At 42.4% G+C, this 12,210-nt stretch overlaps 3 non-coding genes across 3 annotated transcripts; 2 read left to right on the top strand and 1 right to left on the bottom strand.

Annotated features, from left to right (window-relative positions):
- Positions 1–1,635: 1,635 nt before the first annotated feature.
- LOC120279721 lies at positions 1,636–1,742 on the top strand. Its single transcript, XR_005542026.1, has one exon. It is a non-coding gene; the product is annotated as a small nucleolar RNA R71 (small nucleolar RNA).
- Positions 1,743–8,121: 6,379 nt separating this feature from the next.
- On the top strand, positions 8,122–8,228 carry LOC120279819. The gene has a single exon (XR_005542120.1). It is a non-coding gene; the product is annotated as a small nucleolar RNA R71 (small nucleolar RNA).
- Positions 8,229–10,352: 2,124 nt separating this feature from the next.
- LOC120279733 lies at positions 10,353–10,459 on the bottom strand. The gene has a single exon (XR_005542037.1). It is a non-coding gene; the product is annotated as a small nucleolar RNA R71 (small nucleolar RNA).
- Between the last annotated feature and the right edge of the window lie 1,751 nt (positions 10,460–12,210).

The following is a 12,210-nucleotide window of genomic DNA, read 5'->3' as shown; positions in this document are numbered from 1 at the left end:
CCTCGTATGGATCCGGGTTGAACATTTTCTACATGTATTCATCAACAATCTCATCAGTAGTGTCTAGAAAATACAAAGTATCATCGAAATCGAGAGAATACCGCATGGCTTCGATGAGGCGATATGTGAGCTTATCATCTCCAACTGTCAGTGTCAGCTTCCCACCATCCATGTCAATTAATGCCTTAGAAGTACGCAAGAATGGCCACCCAAGTATCAAAGGTACATCTGCATCCTAATCGACATCCAAAACTACAAAGTCAACTAGAAAAATGTACTTGTCCACCTTGACAAGTACGTCTTCAATGATGTCCCTCGGATGTCTCACTGTTCGGTCCGCCAATTATAAAGTCATCTGAGTGGGCCTAGACTCTCCCAAGCCTAGCTTCTGAAATAAGGTGCATGGCATGACATTGATAATGACCCCTGAGTCCACCAATGCCATTTCTTCACCCAAATTGATAATGTTACACAGAATGATGAAGCTTCCTGGGTCTTTCTTCTTGTTTGGTATATTCTTTTGCAACACTGCTGAGCAAGAACCATCTAAGATCACTGAAGCACTCTCCTCCAACTTCCTCTTGTTAGTCAACAAGTCCTTCAAGAATTTGGCATACTTAGGTATTTGTGCCAATGCCTCAACAAAATGAATATTGATGTGGATTTGCTTGAACAAACTCAGGAACTTCTTGTATTGTTCATCCCTTGTTCATTTTTTAATCTAGAGGGATAAGGGATTCTTGGCTTGAAAGGTCGGGGCACCACCTCCTTCTCTTTGCTTGTTCCCTCCTCGACATTTATGACCTCAGGTGCGTGTTTCATTGGGCTTCTCACTCGGAAGCCTACCTTCAACCTCACGACCACTTCTCAAAGTGATTGCCTTCACATGCTCTCTAGGATAGGTCTCGGTATTACTTGGTAAGCTCCCTTGTGGTCTCTCCAATAGAGACTTCGGAATTTATCCCAATTGATTTTCATGATTGTGTAAAGAAGCGGTGTGGTTGCAAAGTGTATCCTCGACTGATTGAAACCTTGTATCTCATAATTGCATAAACCTAGTCAAGGCCTTCTTAAAATCGTTCATTCAGGTCTCCAAACCTAAAACTGGGTTCTCCATGTTTGGGGCTTGTTGTTGTTGGAAACCTGGTGGTGCCATGGCCTTTTGTGGACCTTGGTTGCTCCACGAGAAATTAGGATGACTCTTCCAACCCGGATTGTAGGTATTGCTATATGCATTCCCTTAGTTCCTCATTGCATTACCCACAATATCAACCTTCTCAACCGAAGATGCATCACCAATGAAAATCGGGCAATTGGAGGGAGCATGTCCTCCACCACACCCGGTGCAAGTAGTAAAGGGCCTCAACTCTATTCGAAGTTAGAAGATCTAACTTCTTACTCAACTATTCCACTTGAGCCGCCAATGAAGTTACTGCATCTATTTCATGGAGCCCAGCCACCTTTTTTCTTTCCTGTGCATTCCACTAATAACTGTTCATGGCCATGTCTTCCACTAACTATCGGGCTTTTTCTGCGGTTTTACTCCCCATTGTACCTCCTGCAGTGACATCTAACAATTGCCTTATACTCGGATTCAACCCATTGTAGAAAGTCTGAAGAATCAATCATTCGGAAAATCCGTGTTGTGAGCACCTCCTCAAAAGATCAATGAAGCGCTCCCATGTCTCAAAGAATCACTCCAAATCCATCTGTACAAACGACGAAATCTCATTGCAAAGCTTGGCCGACTTCCCCGAAGGAAAGTATCTAGCAAGAAAAACTTCAACCATCTCATTCCACATCGTGATGGAGGCCTTGGGCAAAGAATGTAGCCACTGCTTGGCTCTTCCCTTGAGAGAGAATGGGAAAGCCCTCAATCTGATAGCATCATCTGATACACCATTAATCTTCAGCATATCACAAACTTCCAAGTTCTCTATATGGTTGTTTGGATCCTCTTCGGCCAAACCATTGAACTGCGCTATTTGCTGAATCATTTGGATGAATGCCGGCTTTAGCTCGAAATTCAGAGCTATAATCGGGAGTCGTACAATAATCGATTGTGTGCCCAAAACTGAGGGTCTAGCTTAATCAGAAAGTGTCATCTATTGCTCATTTTGTTCTGCCATATTATCTGACCCTTCCACTTCTATCTCAGCTTGATTAGACGGCTCTTGTAGAGATTCCTTTCCCCTTCTTCTGAGTGTACGTTCAAGTTCAGGAACTCCTTTAATCAATATCCAAGGGTTCCCTAGGGTCATAACCTGGAGCTGCACCAAAAGAAAGAAAACAAAATCAGAACGATGATAGAAAAGAAGATGTGAAATAGAATGAATGAATGAATAGCTAAGAAAACAAAGTGCAAAGTATCTCTAAATGTCTACTCCCGGCAACGGTGCTAAAAACATGACAACGCCCCTTGTGTATGTCTCGCAAGTGCACGGGTTTATCGAAGTAATAAATCCCAGATAAGTGGGTATCGTATCCACAGAGAGTAGGGAATAAAAACACTTAAATTGTTTCTTAACTAAACGATAAGTGAATAGTTATTTGTGTGACAAAATGTGATGTAACAAAATTAAAAGAAACAAAAGAAGAGTGCAAGTAAAGGTGAGGTAAGGTAATCGATATTAGTGGGGTACCCGGATATTGTTCCGCCTAGGACAATCATTTCAAGTGCAAAAACCCTCTATTATGCTTTCTAACTAATGCATTAATGAGTCATGGAGATCTTTAAATGCATGGCCCTAAATGTAGACCTAACACTTTGGTCCAAGTGGAAGGTCCCTAGCCACAAGTAAGCCCTAGGTGCTAAACTCACTTCAACGCTTCACTCCGTTGCTGCATTCACATTCTCGCATCTTAAACCCGACTTATGTCTTCTCATTTGAACCTTCTCAAGACTTCCTCCAATTGGTGCATTCACGATCTACATTAGTTTCTTTCTCTAGCGTTCGGCTTCACAACCCTATATGCATGAAAGTAACATAAATGCACACATATTAGCGTTAAAACCCGAGAAAAGTAATGCTCATCATAAGGAAAGAACACTTCGTATTCTTATCACACAAGCACCTATCACGGTCGAAATTGAATGACGCTAATACCTCGAGCATAGACATACTGATAGCTGGCTCATAAATAGACAACAATATCCTGCAGCTACCCATGGAGAGAAGCTCCTCTACCTCATTAGCCATATCATCTTCCAACTGGACCTCTCTCAATGCACTCAAGTCTGGAAACCTCGACTATCAAAACTTGAGTTTTGCTAATCTCTCGTAATGAGCCTAATGTTCAGGAATAGGAGAATGCTCTCTAGGACACATGACGGCCATAATCTTTGTTTAGGGAGCTATATCTATGAAAATTGAAAAGAGAATCAATCAAATACTCTCAAAACAATACTGCAAAAATCCACACGGTCATGTGGAAATTCCACAAGCCCATGTGGATCCACAGGGTGTGAAAGCCGCACGGCCAAGATGCTAAAACCCAAATATACATCCAAAATTCATTCAAAATTCTTTCTAAAAGCTCGCATCAACCATTTAATCATGAAATATAGCAACCTTTCACCAGTTTTAAGCAAAACAAATCAAGATTGGCGAAGAGAAAGAGGGCTTACCGACGAATTGATGATGAAAATCTATAAATGCAGCCAGTAAACTTTCCAAAATCCCTTTAACTATACGGTAATGGGTTAGGAGAGCGAAGAGAGGCATTCATTGACTGTTTGGGAGTGAAAAGATGAAGAGAAGCGAGTGGGTTTTAAAGAAATATCGCATCTCTTGATGTTTTGTGCATCCACACATACGTGTGGAAATTCCATATGGCTCTGTGCCTCCATAGGGAGGCACCACAGGCGCAAACATATGCCCTATGATAAGATCCTAAATGTATGTATGTATGTATATGTTTATTTTGTAAATGTTTGCATTATATTTCGGATGAATCAGTACCCGTTTTTCACCTAAATTGGTTATATTCTTGTTGCAGGACTTGAAGAAGCTATAATGAGCTCGAGAATGTAATTGGAGTGAAATCAGTACCAAAAATCACGTTTTTGAAGCAAGAACACTGTTACAGAACTGTAGCAAGAAAACCGGGTCCTACATGAATCAGGCTGTGAAACTCACGGGCATTGGGTGGCCCATGCACTACTCTTGAGACCTATTGAAGAATTCAAAGCTGGCACTATAGCACCCACGACCCTGGTTTTTGCGAGCGAAAAGTCAGTGAGCCACGCGGGCACGGCGAGGCCCGCGCACCGCCCGTGCGGCTCTGGGCGGATGGCTTTTAACTAAAGCTATGGCTTGTTTTTTTGGGATAATCTTTTCCACATCTATCATCATCTCTTTCCCATCTTGGAGGCTTTCGGTGGGGGCAACTTCACCGGAGTTAACCGAGGCCGAATCTAACGATCTAGAGAGGGAAGCTCAGAGAGGAGAAGCGTTATTGGGCAAGATCTTTATCGATTCCACCCTTGAGAAGCTTGGAGACGACGAGGAAAGCCACCCCTATTGCGGCATTCATGGAAGACATCCACGCCATTCCCCTTCCTCTTCTTGTTCTCATTGTTTGAGAGAGTTTTTATATGCATTTATTAGTTGTTTTCATGAACCTATCTTGTGTGGTTTCATACATGGATGGCTAAACCCCAAGGTCACCGGATGTCGTTGAACCTTTGGATGAATTTGTGTTGTTGAATGCTTTGATTTGCTTAATGCATGTGGGTTGTTCATGGTTTAAGCTTGGTGCACTTTTATGTGTTGATCTTGCAAGAAAACTCTGTACTTCAACTTCTAGGTTGTACTCGGTGCGTGACCATCGCCCTTGCACTAGACATACCTTGCTTAATGGCGATTTATGTATGAACACGCCGTAACCAACGGGTGTTTCATACCCCTCCAACCATTTGGACTGGACCTAGGTTGAGTTTCATCTCTAATTTGAGATTTCCCTGTACGAATTGCAACCGTAGGAGGATTTGGATGGAAGAGATTCCTTGCCAATACTTGTATGGGATTAGGAATCATCACCGTGACCATCAGGATGATCTATCTCTGGATCTCTATTGGCCTAAACCACCACATACTTAGCATTTCTAGCATTTTTCTAACCCTTAGGAACCCCTGGGGGATCCACAACGGTGACCTCCCTCATTTCTTGATTTTCATCTTCTCAATCAGCCTTTTCACAATTACTTGCTTAGTTTCACTTTTGTTAGTAGGTTTAAACATAAAGTGATTTGTAGGTTAGACAACGAGTGAAAAGAAAGTAAGGATAGCTCCTTGGGCCGAGGAAATACGACCCTCTCATGCTCGCATGAGAGATATTACTTCACGACCCCATGCACTTGCGGAACAACCATCACCCTGTGTGGTCTCGGGATAACCTAAGTTAGCTCTGCATGCATCCACACAGGCGTGTGGAAATTCCACACACCTGTGTGCCCGACCCACAGGGGCACCCACACGCCTCTGTGGCTTCTCTGTCCACATGAAAATTTAGCTAAGTTTTCCACACGCCCCTGTTGAAATTCCACACGGGCGTGTGGATTCTCACAGGGGTACTCATAAGGGCACTCACACGCCCCTGTGTCTTCTCGGGATGGAGGAAAACACTTTGTAGAGTTTCACACGGGCGTATAGAAATTATCCACGCTTATGTGTAGTTCACAGGGTCATCCACAGGGGCATTCACATGCCCCTATATCTTCTTGAGATGGAGTCTGAGAACTCTACAAAATAACACACGCCCGTGTGGAAATTACCCATGGGCATGTTACCATCAGAAGGCCATTCATAGGAGCAGACGCACACCCCTGTGTCCTCTCTAAATAAGCTCTGAATGGAGATACACGCCCGTGTGGAAATTCCACATGGCCATGTGTCTTCTCGAGATAACTTAGAAAAAATTACAGAGTCTCCAGAAAAATTTCTGCATAATTACACATACTCAAAACCTCCTGCCTATACTATGAAAAACTGACCAGAGAATGAAGGAAAACAACCTTAAACGACCAAGAAACTTCACCAATCACAATTAAGCACACTAAAACCCAAAAATCCACAAGAAAAACGCAGCAATAGCATGTAAAAATCAAGACACCAAAACTAAAGCTCTTATTCATACAAGTACTAAACTAAGACCTAGAACAACATTAAATGCCTTGGTTACCTCCCAAGAAACACTTGTTTAATGTCACTAAGCTTGACTTACCTCTTCTTACCTCACTTGGGCTCATAAATAAAGGTTTCCCTCTTATTGACAACCTGAAAGCATGATGAATATAATCATTTCAAGGTAGAGGGAGAGTTATCGAGCTTGTCACTACACAAGGGTTCGTCACCCTTACTCCATGCTTGCACATCCCCATTAGCCTTGGGACGCTTCTTGTGGTGTCTCCTTGTCCTCTTCATGATCCCCGGCGTAGGTTCTATCTTGTCCTCTAGACCAAGTGATAAGACTTCTTCATTCTCCACTTCTTGATATAGCACCCTTCATATTGGTCCGGACACATCATTTCCTACACTTATTCATCAATTAACTCATCAGTAGTGTCAAGAAAATAAAACATGTCATCAAAATCAAGAGAATGTCGTATGTTAACTTGTAATCACCAACTCGTAAAGTCAAATCCCTGCCATCCACATCAATAAGAACCTAGGAAGTGTGCAAGAACAGCCTCCCTAAGTATCAGCAGAAACATTGACATCCTCATCAACATCCAACACTACTAAGTCCAGAGGAAATATGTACTTGTCAACTTTCACAAGTACATCTTTAATGATACCCCTCGAATACCTAATTGTTTAATTTGTCAATTGAAGTATTATCCGAGTGAGCCTAGGCTCTCCCAAGCCTAGCTTCTGGAAGAATGTATAAGGCATGATGTTGATGCTAGCCCTTGAATCCGCCAATGCCTTTTCTTTACCCAAATTACCAATGTCGCATGGAATGATAAAGCTTTCGGGGTCCTTCTTATTGTTCGGCATATTCTTTTGCAACACCGCCAAACATGAAGCATCTAGAATCACAAATGCACTCTCCTCCAACTTCCTCTTGTTGGTAAAGAGATCCTTGAGAAACTTTGCATAACGAGGCATTTGAGACAACGTCTCTGCAAATGGAATGTTGATGTGCAACTACTTGAATAAACATAAGAACTTCTTGTATTACTCATCATTTCAGTCGTTCTTCAACCATGAAGGGTAAGGGATTCTTAGCTTGTAAAGTGGTGGTGCCACCTCCTTCCTTTTTACGATTTCCTTAACCTCCATGACCTCGGGTGACTCAACATTGGTCTTCTCACTCGGGAGCCTACCCTCAATTTCACGACCACTTCTCAAAGTGATAGACTTCATGTGTTCTCTTTGATTTGTCTCCGTGTTTCTAGGTAAACTCCCTTGAGGTCTTTCTAAAAGTGACTTCGCAATTTGGCCCACTTGATTTTCCAAGTTATGCAATAAAGCGGTGTGGTTGCGAAGTGTGGCTTCAACTGATTGAAATCTTGTATCCGATGATGAAATGAACTTAGTCAAAGCCTTCTCTAAATCAGTCATCCAGTTTCCTAATTCTGAAACTCTATTCTCCATGTTCGGGGCTTGTTGCTGTTGTTGGAAACCCGGTTGTGCCATAGTCTTCTGTTGCCCTTGATTACTCCAAGAAAGGTTTGGGTTGCTCCTCCAGCCCAGATTGTAGGTATTGCTATATGGATTTCCTTGACCTCTCATTGCATTACCCACAAAGTCAACCTGTTCCAATGAGGATGCACCACTAATAAAAATTGGAAAATGAAATGGAGCATGTCCTCCCCTACACCCGGTGCAACTCATCACGGCTGCCACTATAGGAGAAGTTAAGGTGTTTAACGTCTTGCTCAATGACTCAACTTGGGCCGCCAATGAAGTGATTGCATCAACCTCATGAAGTCTGGCTACCTTCTTTCTATCCCGTGTGTTCCACTGATAACCATAAATAACCATTTCTTCAATGAGATGTTGGGCTTCTTTCGGGATCTTGCTTCCTAAGATATCTCCTCCTATAGCATCAAGTAACTTCTTTGTCCTTGGGTTCAACCAACTATAGAAAGTCTGAATAATCATCAACTCGGGGAACCCATGTTGAGGACATTTCCATAGGAGCTCCTTAAACCTATTCCATGTCTCAAAAAGAGACTCAAATTCCATTTGTACAAAAGCAGATATTTCATACCTAAGCTTCACAGATTTTTTTCGGGTAGGGAAATATCGGGCAAGAAAAGCTTCTACCATCTCCTCCCATGTGGTGATCGATACTATAGGTAATGAATGTAGCCATTGCTTCACTCTCTATTTCAAGGAAAATGGGAAGGCCCTCAACTTGATAGCATTATCTGTAACACCATTAATCTTGAGCATGTCGTACACTTCCAAGAAGTTCTCAATGTGATTGTTTGTATCCTCATCGGCCACACCATTAAACTATGCTGACTGCTGTAACATCTAGATGAAGCCTGGATTAAGCTCAAAATTCTAAGCCGTAATTAGTGGTCGAACAATACTAGACAGCATGCCAAGAACTGTGGGTCTGGCATAATCTGAGAGTGTCCTCTGCTGCTCATTCTATTATGCCATATTATCACACCCTTCAATTTCTCATTCAGCTTGATTAGACTCTTGCACAGGTTCGTTTTCCCTTCTATGAATTCTTTTTCCAATGCCCGAATCACCTTCAACCAATGTTGAAGGCTTTCCTTAGGTTATAACCTGGAGCTGCAAATAAGAAAAGGAAAACAAAAAAGAATGAAGAATAAGAAAGTGTTAAATAGAACAAGTGATGAATAGCTAAAATAGATGATAAGTGCTTGTGGGATAAGCATACGAAGTGTTCTTTCTTTGTGTTGAGCATTACTTTTCTCGAGCTTTAATAGTAATATGAGTGCAATTATGTTACTTTCATGCAGGTAGGGTTGTGAGGCCGATTATGAGAGAAAAAAGCCAATATGGGTCATAATGCACTAATTTGGAGGAAATCTTGCTAAGGTTCAAACGCGAAGACATAGGTCGGGTTCCAGATGTAGGAATGTGTGCAAACCTCCTCATACTCAAGTTACCACAACTATTTGGAGAGGCATAAGGGCAGTCACATTCAAGCATTCCGACTTGTGCATATAGAACAAGATCTACACCAACATGTCCGTTATTAAAGAAGCAAGGCGATCCACGACGTAATTGTGTGCCCATTTGCGTTACCTCGATGAAAGTATGGATTCGGGAGTATTTCAGGTAGGTATTGTAGCAGGGTATTGTAGAAAACATTGTAGCAAAAATACTGCAGCAGTACTGTTTACAGGCGGCATAGAAAACAAGAAAATAGAGAATCCACACGGGCGTGTGGAAATTCCACCCCCCGTGTGAAAAATCCACAAGGGCGCCCACACGGGCATGTGGATTCCCAATTCCAGCCCTTTATCGATTGCCTTACCTTCTCCTTTACTTGTGCTCTCTATCTTGTTGCTTTTATTTCCGTTATTTCACATTTTGTCACACTTATCACTATTCATCTTCCACATTAGTTAAGAAACAACTGAAGTGTCTTTATTCCCTACTCTCTGTGGATACGATACCCACTCATCTTGGATTATTACTTCGACACCCATGTACTTACGGTTTACATGCATATACGGACGTGTCAAGTTTTTGGCACCGTTGCCAGGAAGTAGGCGTTTAGAGATACTTTGCACTTATTTTTCTTAGCTATTCATTTATTCATTATATTTCATACTTTCTTATTCTATTATCATTCTGATTTCTTTATCTTTCTTTTTGGGTGCAGCTCCAGGTTATGACCCAAGGGAACCCCTCATTACTGATTGAAGGAGATCCCGAGCTTCAACGTATAATTAGAAGAAAAGGGAAAGAACCTGTGCAAGAATAGTCTAATCTAGCTGATTTAGAAGTAGAAGAATATGAAAACATGGCAGAACAGAATGAGCAGCAGCGGACATCATCCGATTATGCCAGACCTTCAGTGTTAGGGATGCAATCGAGCATTGTGCGTCCCCAATTACAGCTCAGAACTTCGAGCTGAAGCCGGCATTCATCCACATGTTACAACAATCTGCACAGTTTAATGGTTTGGCCAATGAGGATCCAAACAGTCATATAGAGAACTTTCTCGATGTGTGTGACATGCTGAAGATAAATGGGGTGATGGATGATGCCATCAAGATGAGAGCCTTCCCATTTTCCTTAAAGGGGAGAGCGAAGCAGTGGCTATACTCATTACCTAGAGCCTCGATTACCACATGGGAGGAGATGGTAGAAGCTTTTCTTGCCCGATATTTTCCTCCTGAAAAATCCGCAAAACTTAGGAATGAGATCTCGTCCTTTGTACAGTTGGAATTGGAATCTCTGTTTGAGATGTAGGAAAGGTTCAAGGAGCTCTTGAGAAAGTGCCTGCAACATGGATTCTCGGAGTGGATGATTGTTCAGACCTTTTACAACGGTTTAAATCCGAGTACAAGGCAACTCTTGGATGCGGCAGTAGGAGGTACCTAAGGTAGAAAGACCCCTAGTGAGGCCCATCAACTAATTGAAGAAATGGGGTTAAACAACTACCAATGGAATGCTAGGGAGAAGAAGAAGGTGGCCGGTCTCCATGAGATAGATGCAATGACTTCGTTGGCTGCTCAAGTGGAATCATTGAGTAAGAAGTTAGATCTTCTAACTTCGAATAGAGTGGTAGCCGTGATTACCTGCACCGGGTGTAGTGGAGAACATACTCCCTCCGATTACCCGCTCTCTATTATCTTCGGTTGGGAATGTCGATTTTATAGGTAATGCTATGAGCAATCAAGGAAATCCATACAGCAATACCTACAATCCAGGTTGGAAGAGTCATCCCAATTTCTCGTGGAGCAACCAAGGTCCCTTGTGTATATCCCGCAAGTGCACGGGTTTGTCGAAGTAATAATCCCGGGTGAGCGGGTATCGAATCCACAGGGAGTAGGGAATAAAAATACTTAATTCGATTCTTAGCTATGTAAAAGATCAATGATGATGAGTGTGATAATGATTCAATTCTCAACAGTAAAAACAACAAGTAAGAGAGCAAAAGTAAAGAAGGGGGGTAAGGCAATCGATAAAGATGGGGTACCGGGATAATGCTCCGCCTAGGATAATTGTTTCAAGTGCAAGAACCCTCTGTTATGCTTCCTAATCAATGCAATTGTGAGTCGTGGAAATCCTTAATTACATAGTCCCAAATCTAAGGTCAACTATGCCTAACTTTATACATGTCCCGGAGGTGAAATCGAACAATCTCAACACCTCGCACTCGCATAGAGTTGCAATGAGCTCTAGGGATTCCAAGTGATAAATCTCTTCCTAATTATAGACCTAACCCTTTGGTCCAGGTGGAAGGTCCCTAACCACAATTGAGCCCTAGATACTAAGATCACCTCAACGTTTCACTCTGTTTCACGCGCAACTAAGCCCCAGTGGAAGTTCATCCCTTAAACCATTCACTCTATTATGTCCGCAAAGAACTCGAGGAACGAAGGTAGAATCTATCACGCCGGAGGGGAAAGGAGACGCTCCTGTACCTCTCGACTCATCCTCTCAACCCTCTCCAACCTAGCTTTGTCTAACGCTCGTGGTGTGTCACTCACTCACAAGGTTACCAACAAGAACTCTCAACCCTAGTGTCACACTAGGGGAAATGTTCATACAATCAAGAATTCAAGGTTGGAACTCACAATAAACATCAATTTATAGAAAGCATAATAAAGAGGTTCAAAGAAACAAATACATCCTAGGGTTCACAATACCCGAGTACCCACTCGGGGTTTAGCTCTCCATGGAGCTAAGTACAATCAAAGAAATAGAATGTAAAAACAATGAAGCCATAAAGAAACACCCTTGATAGTCGTGTCGATGGTGTTGTGGAAAGCCCTCTACTCGTCTTCCAAGGATTCCCTCGTCCGGTATAGGATACGCCTTGACGGAAGCTCCCCTACCAACCTTCTTACTAAGGAATGATGATGTCAAAGCCGTAGAACCTCTCCAAAACCTTGGCCAATATCCCTCGAAACCCTAGCCGAAGCCCTCTCTCAAGTTGGGAAAAAGATGGAGAAAAGAATACTTAAATAGGGGCTGATTCGGCTCTTAAATAGGGCTGGAATCAGGTGACTACACGGGCGTGGATGCTTCACGCGCCTGT

This window comes from Dioscorea cayenensis, chromosome 16, assembly GCF_009730915.1.
Source record: "Dioscorea cayenensis subsp. rotundata cultivar TDr96_F1 chromosome 16, TDr96_F1_v2_PseudoChromosome.rev07_lg8_w22 25.fasta, whole genome shotgun sequence".
NCBI classification, from domain to species: domain Eukaryota; kingdom Viridiplantae; phylum Streptophyta; class Magnoliopsida; order Dioscoreales; family Dioscoreaceae; genus Dioscorea; species Dioscorea cayenensis.
This window is presented reverse-complemented; position numbering and strand designations above follow the sequence as displayed.